Below are 20,321 nucleotides of genomic sequence, written 5' to 3' on the forward strand. Positions count from 1 at the left end.
AATGTTACCTTGCCCTAAGCTGTAGAAGACATTGCTGTTCTTCCCAGTAGCTGCCTTTTCTCACCCTGTCCTTGACTTCATAATCCTGAAATGCCAAGCTTGGAAATCTGCTTCTGGCAGAACAAGATCACTTCATCTTTGAGGTCATGTTCCAGGCTTTTGTTCAATCACCAGTTCTGTTTGGATTCATCTCCAGCGTGTCTACTTGAATATTCAAAAAATCAACAGCTAGACTAATTTGTTTTTTTTAAAGTCATGCAAAAGACTGATTTGCTTTGACAGGTGGATCAGAAACAGAATTGGAGCTATTTTATCTGGACCTAATTAAACAACCTTCATTACTGGCAGGTATGTGTTTGTGATGACTAGAAATTAGCTTGATTGGAATTAAAACTCCAAATATAAGGCATTGAAATTGCTTGTTTTTTAAAAATAAATGGTTTAAAAATATATCTGTGAAGAATATAATTAAATGTAGTAACTGCGTGTCTAAATTTTAAGTATCTCATCATGCCAAATTCAGTTTTGTATTTTATGTTAATGGCACTTATCATAGGCATTCATGAGGATATTGCTAACATTTATAAAATGGCTCCACATTTGTTCAGAACCGTGAGACTTTAATAAAACAGCAGTAGCAGACCTTTTTTTTTTTTTTTTTTTTTTTTTTTTACCTCTTGCAAGCACAGGATTTCTGCATTATTTTGTGTGGTGTATTTAGGAGTGAGTTTCAGTCATCTAAATGAGGCCAGCTTTAGGTAGTTGCAGTGCTTATGACCTCAAAGAGGGCTATCAAGTAATGCATGTGTGTGGGTTCTCTTTTACCTTCACAGAGCCCAATTATTTCTAACTGGTATGATAAACTCTATGCATGTCTGTAGAATTAAGGAAACTTTTTTCCCCCTGTCCACTGATGGTCTAGCCTGTGAAACAGACAGGTTTGAATGGCATGCTGAGGTTATTATATGCTGTGATAAGTTCTGTCTGTCCTAGTTGCCTTCTTCTTTGGTGAAATCATGTGTAACTTTTCAGTAGTCTTCCAACAGCTCTAATTGTTCACTCACTCCGAATATGCTTTGTGAGGTTTTCAAAAGCTACCATAAAAAAATAAATATGCTCAGATAGTTTGATTACATACTTTCCTATGTATGTTCTGATTATGTAGAGTTTAGGACAAAGTGTCTTAGAAGAGATTTTTCAGAGCAATTATAGCATTGCTCTGAATGAGTGCTAAACTATGCTCAGCTGGTTCAACAGTTTTTGGTATGGATATGATGTGGCTGTGAAGAGGAGAGCATCATGCCTGAGGACGTGAACTAGCTAAGAAATAACTATAGCTTTCTTTCACATAAAAATAATAGTGGAGTAACGTTGTCCATCTCAGTTTCATGAACCTAAAATGCTGCAGTGTTAAAAGTCCAAATCATATTTCAAAGAATTGGATTTTATATCTTTCCATATATGGAACGGGTGTGAAAAAAACCTCTATTAGAAAGGTGGCTACCTATGGGCAGGAAATAGGAGGTTATATTCTGGTTATTGTCAACGCTAATTTAAGAAGACTATTTTGCCTTTCAGTTTCTAGTGGTGGCAGACAAATAAGGACTATGTTTTTCTAGTTATACTCTTTAAACTATGTCGTGTGAGGGGATGCAGTAACATGCCAGTTACATTATCGGGAGATGTAATTTGCCCTTTCGAAGGACAAAAGTAGAAATATGCAAATCCTTAGGTCCCATTTAGCAAAGGAGAGGCATTAAACTTGAACAGAAAATCAAAGACTAACTCTATGAATCCATAGTGCAATTCGGCTGGATAAAATTAGGCCCATTTTACCAGTTTAGGATTTAATTGTTACCAATTTAACGAAGAATGTGCCTAAACTTTGATTTTCCAAAATGTGTCTAATTAAAAATCCCAGGATAAGAGTGCATACTAATGTAACAAATTGCATTTTAAATCAAACATGAAAGTAACATAGCAATAAACATTACCCTGATTTTTCAGTCAATGACAAAGGTGTCAGAATAGGCCCTAAAGAGGTGAAATTTATTTCTTTCTCAAGAAGAGCTTTTTACTTTTCTTAGATTAGTGTACATATGAGACAAACAAGAGCAGTCACTCGAGTCCTGCTACTACATTGTTTTATCTGTATAACTTCCTGTGTTTGAAACTAGGACAAAATTTCTTCATAATGCTACATGTATACGAGAGAGCCATGTATAAGTTGCAAAACTTTTCCCCTCAGAGGACTCTTGGAATGAGGAAGCTCAGCAATGGGCACTAGTGGCAATCATCTGTGGATGAAATATGTTTCTGTGAGTAAATTAGAAATACCAAGGGTAATGCACTAATACAGAAGCAAAATGAGAGCGAGTAAAACGGTTCTGCAGTTTGCTGATCTAGGCAGGAGCCTTGGATCTTGGTTTTGTGTCTGTTGCTGGATGATCTAGGGAAGATGCACTGCATGGTTCTATTTCCTATCAATATAAATAGGAATGACACCTGACAGCTTTTTTTTATTGTGCTTTGTGTTCCATGTGTATGTGCTAAATATTACTATTATTTTCACATACTGTTAGCTATTCTGCCAAATGTGGAACGAACGTTTTTCACTATTTACTGGAAACGTAAAGTGCTTACACATCCTTGCTGGGAAATGGAAAAGATATTTCACATATTTTGTTAGACAGATTTACATGCCTTGACCTTGTGCAACCAAAAGTATCTGTTTTCAAAATTCCTATGCATTGATTGCATTCTGCTACACAGCGGTCAGCGCCTGTGAGCCTTATTCAGTAAGGCTCTGTACTAGTCAGAGGAAATTTATTCAGGGAAGAGAAACAGAAAAAGAGTATATGTATCATTAGTTTTATCCCTCAGATAGTTCTTCTCCCATATGCATTCGGCTAACTGTACCAGGCCATGATCAATGCACAGACCACGAAAACAGATGAAACCAACTGAAAAAGCAACCTTGTGCCCCTTTAAGAAAAAGTGAAAACTTTTCCAATTGATTTACTGCTTCATAAATTAGCCTAGGGACAGCTTTAAATTATACTCTTATTATGCATACAGGATTCTACTCATCTAATAATTTTGCTATTCAATAAAAAAAAAAAAAAATTTTTTTTTTTGAATAGCAACCAAAAATGCCATAAAAATACACTATCCACATTCTGCAAAGACTGGAAATGTAAATGAATGGAGTGAAAATGTCCCCAGTATGATTTCTCTCTTGTTGACTTTCCAATTTAACTTTTCATGGGAAAAAAGATGTACTGGGAAATAGAATGCATGATCTACAAGTAGGAGTTTAGGGAAGTCATTATATACCCATTAGTTATGTGCATTTATTAAATCTGTCTGGTAAAATTAAGGGAGTTAAAATTTTATGTATTTATTTCTATCTGGTGTAACAAGTGTATCTCGTATGCCAGTCAGAATTTAAGGTAAATAAATTAACTGACCATATTAGAGAGCAGAATCCTTGAACTGGAAGGGATAAATCCACTGCAGAAACTCTCCTGAGATTCTGTAGTTATGGTCCCTGGGTGAGTTTGGGATACTATCCATCGCACTTAAAGATCGGAGACCTTTTTATGACTGTTTTTCAAAAACTACAGGAAATATAAACAACTGCTTCCTCAGCATTTTCGTTCAAGCCCTCGGAAATCCTTCGGGCTGTCTTGGAAAGGGGCACTGAATCTGCCTGCTGTAATAGTGTTTGGCCACTGCACAGTCTTAGGAGCCTTTACTAGGGCTATAAGACCAGTTATTCATCCCTTAAGGCCTGTAGTGGTAAGCATATTTATTTACTTAGATACTATCTTAATCAGAGCAAAGCCAGAAGAGCTCCTTTAGACTGCATATCTTGGCCTGAGTCTATCCAGTTAAGGGCCCTAGGGTTTTTAATAAGTACCCCAAACTCTCTTATATTAACCACTTCTCCCAGTTTAGACTTACTGAGATTCTTGGGAGTTGCCAGGATTTTCATCTTAAATTTTTACTGTTTAAAAAAGGGATACAAACAGTATCAGTAATAGATGTTTATTTTATCCCTTTCCCATAGGAAAGAGGACTGGGGACTGCTGCTAATACTGCTCCTTGCTTTCTGTGTGCCTGCTTTCTATTATAGTAGCATCCAAATGTGATTAATAAGGACAGCAAAAGGGAAAGCAATGGGTGAGTAAATATTTGCTTGTCACTGACCACCTGGTTCACTCTGGCATGGCAGAATTTAAACTCAGTAGGATTTGAACTAAATTTTCTTATGAAAGATCTTAAGTGTACATGCTTCAGTATTGCTTGGTCATCTGTCCAAAGATTTGATCAAAGAGTGAATGACTCAGAGTCTGGAAAGAAATCAGCAAGGTTACATGTGGCACAAGTTCTATCAGATGCTGCCACTTTTGTTGCTTCTCCTTGCAGGTGAGAAAGAGTACCTTAATGAAAGTGGCCACAGTGATGGAGGCTAATGTTGTAACAGCACGGAACTGTTGCCAAAGCTGGAAACATTCCCCAGATGTTTTGCATGTTCCAGCTGGAATAAAAGGTTTATAGCCTTTCTGGCATGTGTTATCAGCAGCAACACGGCTCTGGTGCAAGAAACTAAAGATTCCTGTGGAAACTGGCAAACTCATCTGTCTGAGCCTCCTGTAAATAAGCTAGTTATAGTAAAGTGCTCTTGCTGACTGCCCTTCATGGGCAACAGTTACATTCCTACAAGAACTGAGCAAAGGACAAAGACCAAACCATTCTATAAAAGAATCTTTGAAAGATCGAGATTTGGAAAGAATCTAAATTTTAATGGTGACAATCAGAGCAATTAGACAGAGTTTATAGGAATAGTAGGTTAAGATTCTCCCCCATTTCCGTAAGTGATAGTCCCAGTGCATTATTTGTGTTTTGTTGCTGTTGTTGTTTTTAAGCTCTCTGGAAAAGAAGATGGAAAATGATAGACAAATGTTTGTTGCTACCCTTATTCCTGTACACTCTTCCCTTCACTTTTGTGTATTTCAAGTTGATTGACTAAGTCAGAAAATTTCTGAGGAAAGTGTAAGTCCTGGCTTGTTTGTATTTCACTTGTAAGTTTTCCCAATCTTTTCCTTCTAATTTTCTTCAGCTTCAGTGTGCTTCTGGGTATCACTACCTTTGCTTGGGTTGGCCAGTCCGGTAATGTAGCTGATAGAGTTGCTCTTGTTATGTGGAATATGTCTTGCTGTTGTTTTAGTTGCCTTTGTGACCTTGTATGTTCTAAAGTTAGGGCCTCACTCTCCAAGTGATCTCAAGTGTTTGCTGAAGAGAGGAAGTTTTTCCTGCTGGCAATCCTGCTTTGATGTTACTCTTTGAGGTCCTGAATGCCTTCTGTGTGGGAATGGTTTGAAAGATGTGGGAGAGTCTCTGTGAAATAAGGAATGCTTGAATTTTTAGGGGTTGTTCTGGCTGCCAGCCCTTAGACATCCTACTTTTTTTTTTTTTCTTTTTCCAAAGAACGTTTAAGCAGTTTTAATAAAGTAGAACAGCCTCAGTGAGAAATACTGAGAAAGACTCTGAAGTTGTTATATTTCCTAGGAGAAGAGAGACCTAAACTCAGACATTGCTCCAAATAAGACCAGGGAGATTTCCTAGAACATTGCAACAGTGGCCAGATTTACTAGGCTGAGTAGCAACAACATGGTGCTTTCTATTTGGGGTTGTGAGTTCTTTATGGACAACTACCTGAGGAACTCTACTGAGATGATGGATAAGGGTCTGATATTTGAGGACTGTGAGGTCTAAGTTGTGATGGTTGGAAAATCTGCCTGTGTAGACATAACGTTACTAAACTAACAAGTAACCTCTTTCCCTTCATTTTCTGCAACTATAGCACAGAATTCTCTTTTCTGAAACATATTCAATCAAAATGATGGTGCTGAATGATGAACAAGTCCACCTCCACCACCCTGCTGCATGTAGTTAATTTGCATCCCAAATACCTTACTAGTTTACTGGTAATTGGTAGATGGGTAATCTACCTATTAATTTCTTCATTTCTAGCCAGTCTCTAGTTAATAATCAATAGTCCTCTTTTCTTCTGAGGTAATGGCCTTGACATCTTGGCCTTTGTGCAGTGTTAAAAAAACACTGATCATTATCATTATCATATGCCCTTGATATACTGTATAAGGGTGAGCATATCAGTCATACTGTACAGGAACACCTAATAAGCCTGGAATAATAATTGAGATTGGCCAAAGAAGTATACATGGTTTCCTGGTCAAAGACGTGTGTGGGGTAATTAATCAAATGTTGGATATTAGCAGAAGTGCTGCTCCAAAAGTAATGCCTCCTGTTTTATTACGTTGGCCCACAGTGTCAGAGCTGAGTGTTGGTGGTACAGCACATGTATGGTGTCTGATATGGAAGTGCATACGAGGCAATGTCACTGAAATGCTACATGCTGAAAAAATGGCACCCGTTGAATTTTATCGCTGCTTGCTGAATGTTTATGGGGACTCAACAGTGGCTGTGAGCATGAGGCAGTGAGTGGTGCATTTCAGTACAGGCGACAGCGACAGTGGGTCACCTCCACTACTGCAGACTTTTACAAACATGGCATACAGGCTCTTGTTCATGACTAGTGAAAATTCATATCTGATGATGCTGATAAGTATGTTGAAAAATAGTGCTTTGTGGCTGAGAATTTGCACCATTAAACAGTGTTCTTTTGCTCTTTGTATCTGCTGTAGTTTCTATGGAAATAAATAGGAGGCATTAGTTTCAGACCTAAGTACCATCTCCAAATCTAGATTGAATACAATCTCCACAAAGTATATGGATAATATGTGAAAGTTCTGTGTAAGCATTCTGTATCAAAGAACCAGGTTAGAGGCAGGGCTTTGTTTATCTTCTTAATGTAGTGAACGTTATGGAAAACTAGATATTCCTCACTGTAGCTTGATACCCTGAGTAATGACTTCTCCTTTTGAGATTACAGCGAACCCATCGCAGTTTTAGTGTGAGAGTGAGTTTGAATTACACGTGAACTATATATAGTAACTCAGTTTCCATTTTTTGTTTCTACTATTTTCTGTTAGTCACAGTCTTTTGAGTCTACTATTTTCCACAGTCAGTAGAGTTCAAAACTTCTATCTGTTGCAGTAGCTTCTTTTTTTTTTTTCCTGTGAGAAATCAAAATATTAATTGTGTCTTCCTGGTCTCTTTAAGTAGTCTTGAGGACCATTTTTCATCAATGACATACAGACCAGAGCATGGTCTATATTTGGATCTTTTGACTAAGGTACAGTGTCTAATTTCAAAAATAATGGCACTGTAGATCTCATTTTACTGTTCTTCCATAATAATAAGATCTTTATCTGCTTCCAGAATTTATACTCTGCTATTAAATAAGGAAAATCTTTTGTACAGTAGGTGTAAAATTACATCACTCTCAAGACATGATTTAAAAAAGAAAAAAATCAGTTGTCTTACGCTTAGATTGAAAATTAGAAATGAGCTACACTTAAAATTGTATTGCAAAATGCTGGTATCCACAAGCAAGTCTCCCACACCAGCCTGCAGAAACCTAACTTTGTCTATGTCACAGACTTAGTTATGGTTGATATTTTTGTGCTTTGAATATCAATTTCAAGAACAAGGTATGTAGAAATAGCATTTAAAAAGACTTGTGAATTCTGTTAAGTAGATTATGGGAATTCATGCCTTTGTTTTGGAACAATATCCAAGCACGATATTTTGTACCTGTAGGTACATAAGCTGATATTCGTGGAGCTGGAAGAATTTTAACCCTTTTTTTTCTATTTGAGAATTGATAGATACCTTTTATAGTTATACCCACCCGCATTACATGAGCTCATGTTCTCTACCCCAAGATCAAGAGCCAATTTATTCAAGAAACAAGAGTGTGCATAATACATCTGAGTTCCTCTGTTGCAGTGTGACCTCTGGACTGTGTCCGGAGTGGATGAGACGTGAGTGGGGAGCTCATGGCTGCCTGGTCAGGTCAGTGGGTGCCTGGTGATTGAAATGTGCACGTGCTTCACAGAATCCCTAAACCTGAGTATAGCTTTTTAAATTTATGTTCTGTAATTTGTGTATGTATTTAAAGCACAGCTTACTGTTTAAAAATACTGAACCAATTTTTATTGACTATGCATAATACTATCTTAAATGTGGGCTGAGTTATCTGCTTATGGCCTGCTTTTCTCATTTGTGTGGCACTCCTCTGCAGAAATGACTTACAATAGCTTCCTGCTCCTTTCCTGATTGTCATAAGAGGGACGGATTCTTGTCATTAGATTATTTTAAAACTCAAAAATATTCCATTTAATGCTTAAGCATTTTCTACAAGAATTTTGTAAAGTCTGAACACATGGAAAGTGTTTAATGTTAAAATATAAGACAACTGAGCCTCTTTCTTCAAACAACATTTTGGCTTTCATAAGGAAATAAATAATGAGATTCTTAGCACTTGGTTTTGAGTCTCCTCAGTGCTATTTATAAGGGGACCAAGAGCAGCTATTGTTATCTTTAGAAATATTCGGCACTGCGTGGCCTTGATACACATTTGTGTCCGTTCAAAGAACGTCTAGTGAACAAAGGAATGGGTCTCAGGGCATGAATGTTATCCTGAAGCAACTAAAAGATACAAGCCTTGTCACTTCTTGTCTGATTTTCATTAAGAAAATCATGTGGTTTAGCTTTAGGGGGGTAGTGATGACTCAACCATGTGACTAAAGGCAGGTGGCCATCTTAAAGCAGTTCTTATCCCTACTAAAAATAAGAACAAAAAGAGTGGGATGCGGGGTTTTTGGCTCCATAAAATGTTTGCTCACTGGCCTGCCATGAGATAAATATTTTTACAGATACATTATTTACTACAAGGGAAGCTTTTCCCTGAGAGCACAGATAAAGGCACTTGCTGTGGGAGCTTTATGGGCACTGCAGGCCCAACTGTCATTCCTTGGGTACTTCCTGTCAGTCTGACTAAACTCTGTCATCCTTCAACCCAGTTTAAATTAACAGGTAATTTGTAAATGTCACTTCAGGTTAGGCCGCTCATTTTGTTTCTACTCTACCAATGCAAAGTCTAGGACTAATTTTTCTTGTCTTCTTTTAATAGGATTTTCATTTATAAATAGAATTATGTTCTGAAAATAAATTACAGTAAGTGATGCACAGAACTGGTAGCAGCAGCACTTTCATAGAATTTCAAGCACCTACATCAGAAGAGATTAATAAAAACACTTCAAAGGCTAAATTCTATTTAAGCAGAAGACAGCTTTTGGTTAATATTTAATCTGAGTAACTGAGATCTTGGTTGAAAATATAATTTTTTAATATCTAAATTAATTTGCAAAACAAAACCATTAATTTTGCCTGAGAGCTTTCATAGTGCAAAAGTTTCTGTAATTTATTAAAAAAAAAAAGTTAAAAATGCATTTCTGTAGTAAAAGTCCCTATTTTAATATGGAATTTATTTCTAATTTATTTATATTCCTTTCAAATATATTATATTTGATCAGCAATATTGCTTTAAGTCTATACTTTTTAAATGAATGCTGATGTACTCTATTGAATAAGAAAAGGACTCAGATTTTTCATGAAACTTTCTATATTTAACAAGAGATTGCCTTTAGGTTCAGTGTTAACAAATAAGCATCACCTATTTCTTAAAATACAGTATACATCTGAAACAAGTGCAATTGCACTATAGTACAGGCATTGTGAAAGGAGCTGATGTAATACTTTGGTATACTATTTTTCATTTACATTGTTTTTGAAGTGTTGTGGTTACAACATTCGCTTTGATTGTTCACCTTCTAGCAGTCTCCTAGCCAAGTGAGCAGGGAAAGCTGTTTACACAGCAACACAGTTGTGCCTCTCTTCTGCTTTCTGGTGCTAGGAAGCATCTTCTCTTCCCTGCACCCCCTGAGGAAACATTGCATCCTTCCAGCAAAGAGCAACACTCAGTTCCTGCGTGGAAAGAAATCTTAAAACCTTCTGGTCCATTTAAATGATTTCTGGGCTTGGGCAGGGCCTTGACTCTCCCTGCATAGCAGGAGCCATTTTTAAGCCACTCTTTTGACATCAGTAGTATACTACCTCAGCTGTGGGCAGTGCAGGCCAAAATCCACTTCTTTGATTTCGTTAACCTTCCTCCATGTTCATTTTAGCTCTTTTGCTGTCCTCCCATTCATTCTGGTGCTACACACTCACATTCCTTCTATTTTATTTTTCCTCTCATTCTTTCCTTGAAGCATTTATTTGCATTTTTGTAACCCCTTTTCTTTTATAAATTTATTTTTCAATAGAATCATTTTCCTTAAAACAAAGTATTGGTGAAAAGATCACAACTGGAAGTTAGGGAGTAAGAATTCAGGACATCCTAGGAACTGCACGTGTGTTTTAATGACACATCAAATATTATGGAATTTGGGGTAGGAAGGAATAAAAAACATTGTGATAATTAGCAAATAATGCAAAATAAAATTGCAGAGTCTAAATTGTGCTGTTTTTCCTGATGAGTAGTCTGGCAATTGCTAAAACTTTTTGGTTACTTTGCTGTGATGATTCCACTACTTCCCACATTTTCCAGACTGTCCTGGTGATTGATGTAATTGCAGAAAAGATGACAGAGAGCAAAGCCAGAGGATGTGCAGAACCGAAGGAACCAATTCTCCTCTGAGATCAAGCTTAGAGTCCTATTTTGATTTGGTCCTCTTAAAACTTATCATGAAACATTATGCACAGTTTCTTCTTGCTCTCTTCATATGTCAAGAGCCAGCAGATTTTCTTGGATGAATGTAAGTTTGTCCTGATTAACTTTGAAGGCAATTAATGTGAGGCTGGTAAGGAGTGGAAAACTCTTTGTGCAGGAGAGATCCCAAGTTGCTTCTTTTGATACTGTACGTAATACAGCCACCATGCAATGGCAAATGACTGACGTGTTCTTTTCTCCTATATGAAATTACTTCCTGAATGGTGAGGTAGAAGCAGGGATTCTTTTCAGTGGCCAGAAATTCAAGAACTATACAAAAAATTTTTAGTACTGGGCCTCCAGTGATGAGTGATTTTATTGTCTGCTGCTCTGGTAATTAACATAGAAGAGATACCTACATGGGAGACTGCAATATAATGCGACACACGTTAACTAACTCTCAGTTAAAAAGCTGGATCCAGCAGTTGTCTTCTGTGCATTTATGCTTTAAGGCTCCACTCAGACAATATTTTTACTGTTTAAAATCATGTATCTGCATGTATCCTCGTTAAAACTTTAAGCATAACAAAATTTGCTTAAGGTGTCATTGTAAAAACTACTTCAGATGGTTTAAAAATGGTGGTTTTGGTGACATAAGCAGTATCAGAAACCACTACAAAATGTTACTGAAAAAGCGATTTTCATTGTGCATTGCTACTGACTTATTGTCAGAAACATAACTTTTCTATATAAATATTAACCATTTTGTTAATAATTAACATTTAAGGTGTTTCTTTATTCCAAATGGCAAATAAGCATTTATTCAGGATGAGCCTGGAACTTGAAAAGAGAGTTGTGATGTATTCAGTACTAACTGAAGTGTCCCCACCATGAATTCATTATAATTACTGGAAATGCATGTCTAGGTGGAATATTTTCTTGTACTTCAGTGGATTTTAGCTGTTACTGCGGCACCAGTCCAGTTTTCCAGATAACTTATTATGGTTTCACTAGGTGATCAGCTCAGGTTTGTTACATTTTCCCTCTGTATAACATACAAAAGATTTTGTGGTGAAACAGAAGTAAGCTTGGGTCTGGTTTAAATGGCTTTAATGTGAATCAATATGAGGGAGTATGATTAGACTAAGAAAACTGACCTTTACGTGAACCAACTCTGGTGTTCATGAAATTCGAACTAACTCTCAGTTCTAGGAAGACTGTGAAACAGCTAATACTCTGAAATGCTGACAAGAAGGAATGCACTGTGATATAAATGCCTGTCTGCCTGTCTGACCATCAAAATTAAAGCAAAGAAGTAGAAATTTATTGCCAACTGTCCCAGAGAAAAATATGCGAGATAGATGTGCACTGCTTTCTCCAGGATGACATCTGGAGGAGCACTTATTGTCTATCAAAGTTATTGCAAAAAGAACTGCTGTGTCAGTTGCCCTAATTCCACTTAAATACTTGGAGATTCTTTCAGCAATTAACTGTGCGGTTTTGGATGACTCTGAGGTGTTTGGGTTCACTCTACTTCAAAAATTCAAAAAAAGGAAAGTAGGATACAGATTTATCTTTTCTTTTTCTTCCAATTTTTCATCTCATTTTTGCTTATGTGAGAAGGTCAGATAAGTGAGAAAACTCCCTGGGGGTCTATTTGTGAGGCCATTACAGAGTTCATTATTAGGACAAAAAACCTGGTATTTCTAGAGTGTTGTCCTTGATCCTCCATTTTACTGGCAGGAGATTAAGCAAAAATTCAGATTATTATTTCACTAATTCGAGAATCTAACTTTTTAAGCCTGAAGTTTTCTTTCCATTATTCGTTCTCTAGGTAATACGTTTCTTTGTGCAGAAGATGGGGTTATTTTGAGGAATCACATCATACAACATTGGAAGCACGCTTGAATACAGGAGTCATTCTACTCTAAGGAAAACATAGGCCAAGATTATCTCAAGTTTGATATGTAGTATCAGTGTGATTTGAAGCATTCAGTTCAGCAAATAGCTAACAGTTGAAACAGATGAGGGCAATCTTCCTCAAAGCTGTTGCATTAGACTGAGACAAGATGGCATTCTTGTAAAAATGAAAGTTTATCTTTGCTAGCAGGAATGCTATAGTTTGACTATTTTTCAATTAAAAGTTGGATTCCATAGTGCATTGAATCTGTCACAGTGAAAAATGTAGGCTGATTGGTAATAATACTGCTCTATAATTATTACCATTATACAGTCCAGATGTCTCATGAGAAAATGATCCCTTGATTCTATTTGCTTTCGTACAGACTATAGAAGAAGCAATTCCTCAGCTGTAAGGCCAGTACACTGAAGTGTAAGTTTCATGCAAGTAAATTCAGGAAGCTTTTCCGTAGCAGTTATTGATGGTGTTGTTGAAAGCAGTCTGTCACGCTGAGAGCTACCTTCTCTTAGGCTTACGTTGCATGCTTGTTTTCTCACTTTGACATTGCAGGTGTTGAAGAACTAAGAGTGGACTTTCTTGTTAAAGAAGATGATTTTTCAAAATTAAATTATTTTACAGTATTTTCTTAAATTAATAGAGAATTTAGTTGTATACAAAACTGTTGAAATACATTCCTTTTTTTAAAATAAGAAAATTTCAAAACCCTCTTCAAAATATTCTTAACTCAATTTCAGAGTGAAATAACTTAGAGGTGCCTGTACAAAGTTTAGCACATTTTATTTTCCCGGGGATTTATTAATTGTGGATTGAAGATGAATAGAAATTGGTATAGACAGGTGTTCTCCCACAGCATCATCCCCCTTCGTGGACTGATGACAAGTGAATGCCTGTAATAGCAAGTAAAATTCAATTGTAAATGTTTGTTCTGCAGCCAGATGACTCATAAAGGTGTAAAACATATATATCTTTGTCAGACCATCCATCTGTCTGCTAGTGGCACACCAATTGACACTCTTGCTATGTTAGCCACAATCTAGACAGCAAGTATTGATTAGAAGGTGCTGTTTTCAGTTGCTAATTGTACTAATTAGATGGAAAATTTCCATTTTGTTTCAGAAGTTTTCTGAAAGTATTCAGCTTTTTGAAAAAATAAAATGAGGTCTATGCAGGATATTGTTTCTTTGCTCTTAGATCAACTGGCAAAAGTTTGTGTTGTGAGCAGGTTTCCTTGCTGCCCTTGCAGCCTGTACAGATGCCAGAATGATTGCTTGCACCGGGTTTTTTTGCTTCTGCATAGATCTTCTTGGTTTGGAAACCTGTGAAGTTACACACACGCACACACATTACAGTTAAGTACATAACACAAGTCCCTTCTGCATGTATGTTATGACAGAGCTTTTATTTTCAGGAGTTTCACTTCTCCAAGAGACTCTCCATCAATGTGCAGTGAGCCTCTGTTTAGAGTCATGCAATGATGGATGCTGTTTTCCATCGAATTATCTGCCTCATATGTTGCATAGGCTGCAACATCTGTAATGAAAATTCCTCTATATAATGGTAATTGAATGTTGTGCTGGAAAACTGGATACTTATGATGTCTGTTAAGCTGTAGATATCTTTTTTAAAAGCAGGGTGAGTGATGCCTACAGTGAATGCAAAAACCTCGCATTGCTCTTATCCCAATTGCTTCTGGGACAGGGAAGCTGGGAAGGAGCCAAAGGGAGACAGGCCTGCTGTGGGCTGCTTCCATCCTGAAATGGGCTGGGTTTTGTGTGAGGTCCTTTATGATGTTTAACTCTAATTTCTGCCAAGAGCAACTTTATAGGACACAGATTGGAAACTGAGGGACTGTTACTGAGGAAACACACAGAAACCCGGGCTTGTTAATGGTCTGCGTGCACCTATGTGGGCAGGGAGGGAAGGGGAGATAATGGTGATCCTAGCCTATAGCAGGTATCCCATCCTGATGTACTCGCATGAAATCTCTGTGGGAGAGCGTGGTTATCTGTCTTTACTTTGTGGAGTTCCCAGGCATGAAACAGTGAGGCTGCAGGTAAAAATCCCAGTCAGCTCATGCATCTGTCAGTGAGGTGAGGAGCAGTGTAGGCCATAGCTGGGCAGGGGGCAGCGCTGGAACAGGTGGAAGGCAGCATCTATTCCCCTGCTCTGATACTGTCTGACCTGGATCTTGCTACAGCAGCAAGAACAAAGAATGGCAAACCATGAGCTGGAGGGGAAAGCAACCTCCTGGCTCTGCATGGGAAGGAAAAGCGTGGAAGGTGTGAAGTTACCGTCATCTGTTCTACCTTTAATAAAAATAGGGGTTGTTAAACTGCAGTTTTGCAGAGAAATTATGTTTCTGATTTTAGCATTAGAAAACTTCGTGTAATTATGTTTAGTTTCATTGTGATGGCTTGTGTTTTTGCTGTAATTTCCATAAATGTAAACTCAACTGGTGTTGTTGAAGGTAGCAACAGTACTATGTTGCTGTCAGCTGACCTGGAAGAATTGTATTTTCATTACCCCATAGAGGTGTGCTCTGATTTAGTGAAGTGCTCGGTAACTTCAACAGGTCAATAGGAAGTAGACTTGAACAAATACTGTGTTGCATAATGTTTAACAGTAAGGAGAAGCAGAGTTAGGCATCTCAGAAGAGATGTGCAGGTATTTTTAGCCTTATTAGCTCTGTGCCTCAGCTTCCCACTTGTAAAATAGTTTACAATTAAATGAATCAAAGGGATGTTCTGAAAATAAATTCATTAATGTTTGTGAAATGTTCACATAGCATACCAAGGAGAGTAATAGAGTGTTTCTCAAGTAAATGAAAATTTCTTGTTCTGTAGAATGCAGTTTGAAGAAAGTGTGCATTAAAGAAGTATGCATTAGGACACTGAACAGTGAGGAGAAAAAAAATTGAATACTTCACAAAATGTTCAAGTAAAAAAACTAATTCTAAGAATATTTTGTCTTTCTAAGTCTGGACTGTGTTAGCCATGCAAACAGCAATCCTAAGAAAGAAAAGAACAAGGTAAAATGCTTGTCAGGGATCCCTCAATTGTTTTTCCTGAACAGCTCATAGTTTTACATACCTTACATACTTCTTTTATATCAAAAAATGCTTCAAAATGCTTCTGGGAGAAGCATATTAAATCCAAGAGTCATCCTCTATCCCTGGAGCGGAGATAGCACAATGAGCCTCCATCCGTTGCTGATGGCAGCTGTGAGGTGGAATGGGTGAGAGTACCTTTCAGGTGACAACATAGCTGGTGTTTCTTAACAAAGTCTTGCATTCTCCCTGGATAAATGAGGAAAGGTGACTGGCACATCATAGTCATTTTTATGCCAACTTAAAGTACTCTTTTTAAATGGCTCCCCTCAGGGTTTTGACCGTGAAACCTACTCTTAAAGATAACTTGATTAATAAAATGTGGGCATAAGCTGTTAAAAGGCAAGTAATCCATCAGTTTGATCCAGGTAGATTCACTTAAACAGACATGAGAGGCAGCATTTAACAAAACAAAACAAAATTTCGTTTATATCCTGGTGGCCTCATGTGGGTTTTAAATGAAACTAGGAAAGAAATGTATTGGATTGTATTTCTCAGGTTTAGCTGTGTTAAGACTATGCAGTTGCATTTCAGGTTTTGTATTGGACTTTATTGATTTGTGCTATTGTACTGTTATTAAAATATCATATTTAAACTGATAATGAGATCAGATTGGACTATTTAGTCTTCCTGACACATAATGAAACACCCTAGAATTTTAGATGGGAGACTGAAAATCCAGGAGATTTTATTTGTGAAGTGGTGAAAAAGAGTCTTTCCCCTCCAAAGTCTATGCTGTATAAAAGCAGCTCAAAGGGATAATGTATGCAGAGAGCACAGCACAGCTGAGGAAATGTTGGGCAACGGAGCCTGATATCCATTGACTTAAGGTCCACAGCTTTACATGCGGGAAGTGCTTATAGCTGGATTGGCTGGAGAAGCCCCATGAGTGCACCCAGAGCAAGGTAAGGCTTAAGCTCACTGCACTGAACCAATTCTGGAACTACCTCTTGAGTGCTTCTCAGAAGGGTCTAACTAATCAATGTGTTCATAGCTGTGAGAAATTTGGTAACTTCACTGAAAACATGATCTGATCATGTTTCACTGGCCATTTCAAGTGAGTAGACTCCAAAATTGTGCATGTTATGTGAGCTGTCTGTGAAGCAGTTACTTGTGAGAAATATTTCTTTAGTGTAAGAAAACTGCCACCATTCAAGACTAAAATACCATACTGCATTAGCCAATTTGTTCCAGGAGCTTTTCTTTCTAATTTGTTGCTAGCCCATGCTCAGTAGATGCAAACTACTGCCTAGTCTGGTCTCCTGAAGCACAAGTATGAATCTGGAAAGAACAACTTGTATCAGCTGGGCAGATATAATTAAAGTTTTAGGCTTACTTTATACCCAGGTGGAGACTTTGAAAGACTTAAGGGAATTTAGTGCTAATCCAAACCTAGTATCATCCAACCGATGGCATGATGGGCAGCACAGAACTGTAATTGGAAGGGCATTGGAGGGGGACTTTGAGAGATTACAAAAGAGAGAGAAGAGGGGATTAGACAAGCACAGGAATAAGTACAGCAACTTCAGAAAATTACCTAATGCAATGCAATTCTTGTATCTTTTATGATATTCAGGATTCTAGGCTTGTCAGAGAGTACAATACTACACACCTCTCACTTCTGTTATAGAAATCTGCATCTAAGAGTGCAAACTGTCAAAGCCTTTACAAACTAAAAGCAGCAGCTTAGGAAGATGTAGGCAGTTCATCTGACAACGTCTCCTGTTAATCTTGCCACACATTAATTCTTCTCTTCATCTTCAGATCTGCTAAAGCAAGAAAAATGATCAAAACCCAGAATGCTCTGTCTTACATCATGCAGCATATGACCTCATAGATGTGGGGCCCATAATCTATCAGCACCCACAGATATTGCTTTATGTTCAGATAGCCTCTTTGAAAGGCTTTTTTTGGGAAAATCCCTGTTCATTTGAATGGTGTCTTCTAGTGCCAGGTAGTTCGTCTTTGTCGTGTCATACGGTCATTTCTTCCAACAAGTACTGAGAAACTATAGTTAGGGATTAAAGCAAGCTACAAGAGTGTGCATCCTCTTTTTTTGACTTTCCCTCCATCTTCTTCCTAATGTTGCTTTCACAATTATCTTTGGCTCCTCACAGTTCTGCTTTCCCTCTCTTTAGTTTTACTGGTGCTTTTCTCTTTGATTCTAGCCCTGCAAACCATTTATTCTGTTCTTTCACTGCCAGTTTTCTTGTTCCTACCTGATTGTTAGTGGTATTTTTTAGCCATAATGTGAGTAGAATTTGTCAGGCGGCAGAGCACTAGTCTCAAGGACCAGCCTCTGCCCAGAGAGAAAGCATGGCAAGTATGATCTACTGATATTTAAGTCGGAAAAGGCAGATTTTAAAATAAAACGTTGTTTTGCAGGGTAAGTTGAGAGAACTCATGCCTGAGAATGAAGTATAGGACATATTTTTTTTCTTCTGATGTTATTCATTATTATAATTTTAAGGAGCAATTGCAGATGAAAAATGGTTTCACTTCAGATAATCCAAGAGGGCAGAAGGAAACCTAGGATTTTCTGGTAAGTCCTGTTTGGGAAGAAACTGAGACAGGTAATTCTGTGAAGGCATCAGTCAACCAGAAAGTCTTCAACCTTCCCAAACCTCTTGTAGCATCATTGCTTGGAGAACTCTCTAGGCTTTTTTTTGGGTTGCATTGAAGACTGCTTACACAAACCAAGTCTCCTCTTTTCTTTCACTTCATATTGCTTGCAATGAAGATCCAACAAAACTACTTTTTTAGGTCAGTTTTCTTTCTGGACTCATCATTGCCTTTGCTATGACTCTTTCTGATATCGTAAGTGAGCACAAGGAATTATGCCAAAAAAGGCATTCTTTGTATCCTATCTTTTCTTTTGCCTTTCAATGCCGCCTACATTATATGGATATCTCTCTGTTCCACATACACCTTTAACCTCCTAGAATCTGCAGAACTGATTACTCAGCCAGAAGCATGTTTCCAGTAAATGTCTCTTTTCTGTTTTCTATCTTCTACTTGCCTTTTATATGCACTTCTCTCACATCCTGGCCAAAGAAAAATTAAGCAAAATAAAAAGAAAATGATGACATCATAGAGCAGCCAAGGTTTGAAGAGACTTTGAAAATTAGTGAAGTCTTACAAGTATCAGTTTGTATTTATTGCAATATTTTAAAAAATAATAATCTCAAACTGTCCCATGGCTGAATAAAAATTGTTCAGACCGGGGATATTTTCAGAATAAAAAGCTTACTACTAGTCTACTATCATGTCAGTAAATATCACGTCTACATTAGTCATCAGAAACAGTCAGCAGCAATCAGAAAGTGTCATCAAAAAGCAACCAAGAAAGTAGTAGTTTATGACCACAGTAGCAAGTGATGTTAGCCAGAAATGGAAGAAAACACAAGGAGTTTAATTACAACATCCAGGCTGGCCAAAGTCCTAAGAGGTATTCATTTCTGCCAAAAGCCTAGATTGCCATGAGACCTGGGAGGAGCTGAATGTCTCAGGTAGTGCAGTAATGATTGCTCTGATGAAATAAAGGACACGTTCAGAGGTTCTTGTCCAAATCCTCTTGGTAAAGGGGTGATAACATCAAAATGGCTCTTGAGTACAGGCTCTTGAGCCTGGACTTAAAAGGAAGGAGGAGTCATAGGAGTCATGATGAAAACTGGTTAAATGACTTTCCTGCAGTGGAAGGATGTTTCCTAGATTGTGGTCCCTGCTTGAATAAATGGATGAGTAGGTTGCACACTTCAGGCTGAGCAATGATAGAGTAAGCAATATTTTTAGCAAGGAGCGAAGTCTTCAATTCCCTTGAACTGGCTCTAGACTTAACTGCATGTCCACAGAGTGATGTTCCTTTCATAATGCCAAACAAATTTATATATATATATATATATATATATAAAACTTTATTTTTATTTTATTTTCTTTTATTTTTGCTATGCTAATGTCCAAGCTTTGTCAGGAAAGACAGTTTCCACTCCAACCCTGACTGATACACCATTGTTTAGGTAAGCTTTATAGGCCTAGACAGATGGGGGTCTTTTCATAAATACTGGCACATTACTCTATTGGTAATGACGAAATAGCTTGGCTAATTAAGTTCTAGTATTATGCACTTACATGGCTGATCAGTACTAAAGCTATTCGTTTGATATCATTTTAATCTTTAAAATGCTAGAAAAGCTATTTGAAATGAGTGGCTTACTGTAACTGAATAGACAGAGACCACAGTCAATAAGTAAAGTGCACATTCACCAAATTGCTTTAGCAAGGTTGTATTTTGTAAAAGATTTTGAAGCTGGACGTAGTGTTGAATTGAAGCCCATCAGCCATTCCCACATTTATTTAGATTTGCTAAATAGTCTGAAAAGAGATGGGTAAAAGGGCTACCAGGTTAGTCTGCAGCACTTCAACTGTTGTGTTTTGGACATGAGTGAAGATTAAATACAGTACAACAAATTATGTGACCGAAAACATTACATCTAAACTTTGCCTTTGTTTTATGTTGCTTTCAATGTGAGTTGACACAGAAAGTGTTATGTATTGTCCCATAAGAAGATAGAACACAATTTTGTGGCACCTCA

The 20,321-nt window shown here is 37.4% G+C and overlaps 1 long non-coding RNA gene across 7 annotated transcripts in view; it reads left to right on the top strand.

Moving 5' to 3' along the window:
- The window catches only part of LOC122161013, a 489,323-nt gene that overhangs the window by 174,598 nt on the left and 294,404 nt on the right, over positions 1-20,321 (top strand). The window contains exon 4 of one of the 7 annotated variants that reach the window (XR_006169028.1): positions 283-348. The exons of 5 other annotated variants lie outside the window; for them this stretch is intronic. This is a non-coding gene — a long non-coding RNA (uncharacterized LOC122161013). Of the gene's footprint in view, positions 1-282; positions 349-4,072; positions 4,186-20,321 lie in introns of all 7 variants that reach the window. One more of the 7 variants, XR_006169026.1, reaches the window with a different exon arrangement.

This window comes from Centrocercus urophasianus, unplaced genomic scaffold (genome assembly GCF_019232065.1).
Source record: "Centrocercus urophasianus isolate 14NV4802_14NV808 unplaced genomic scaffold, USGS_Curo_1.0 seq_18, whole genome shotgun sequence".
Taxonomy (NCBI): domain Eukaryota; kingdom Metazoa; phylum Chordata; class Aves; order Galliformes; family Phasianidae; genus Centrocercus; species Centrocercus urophasianus.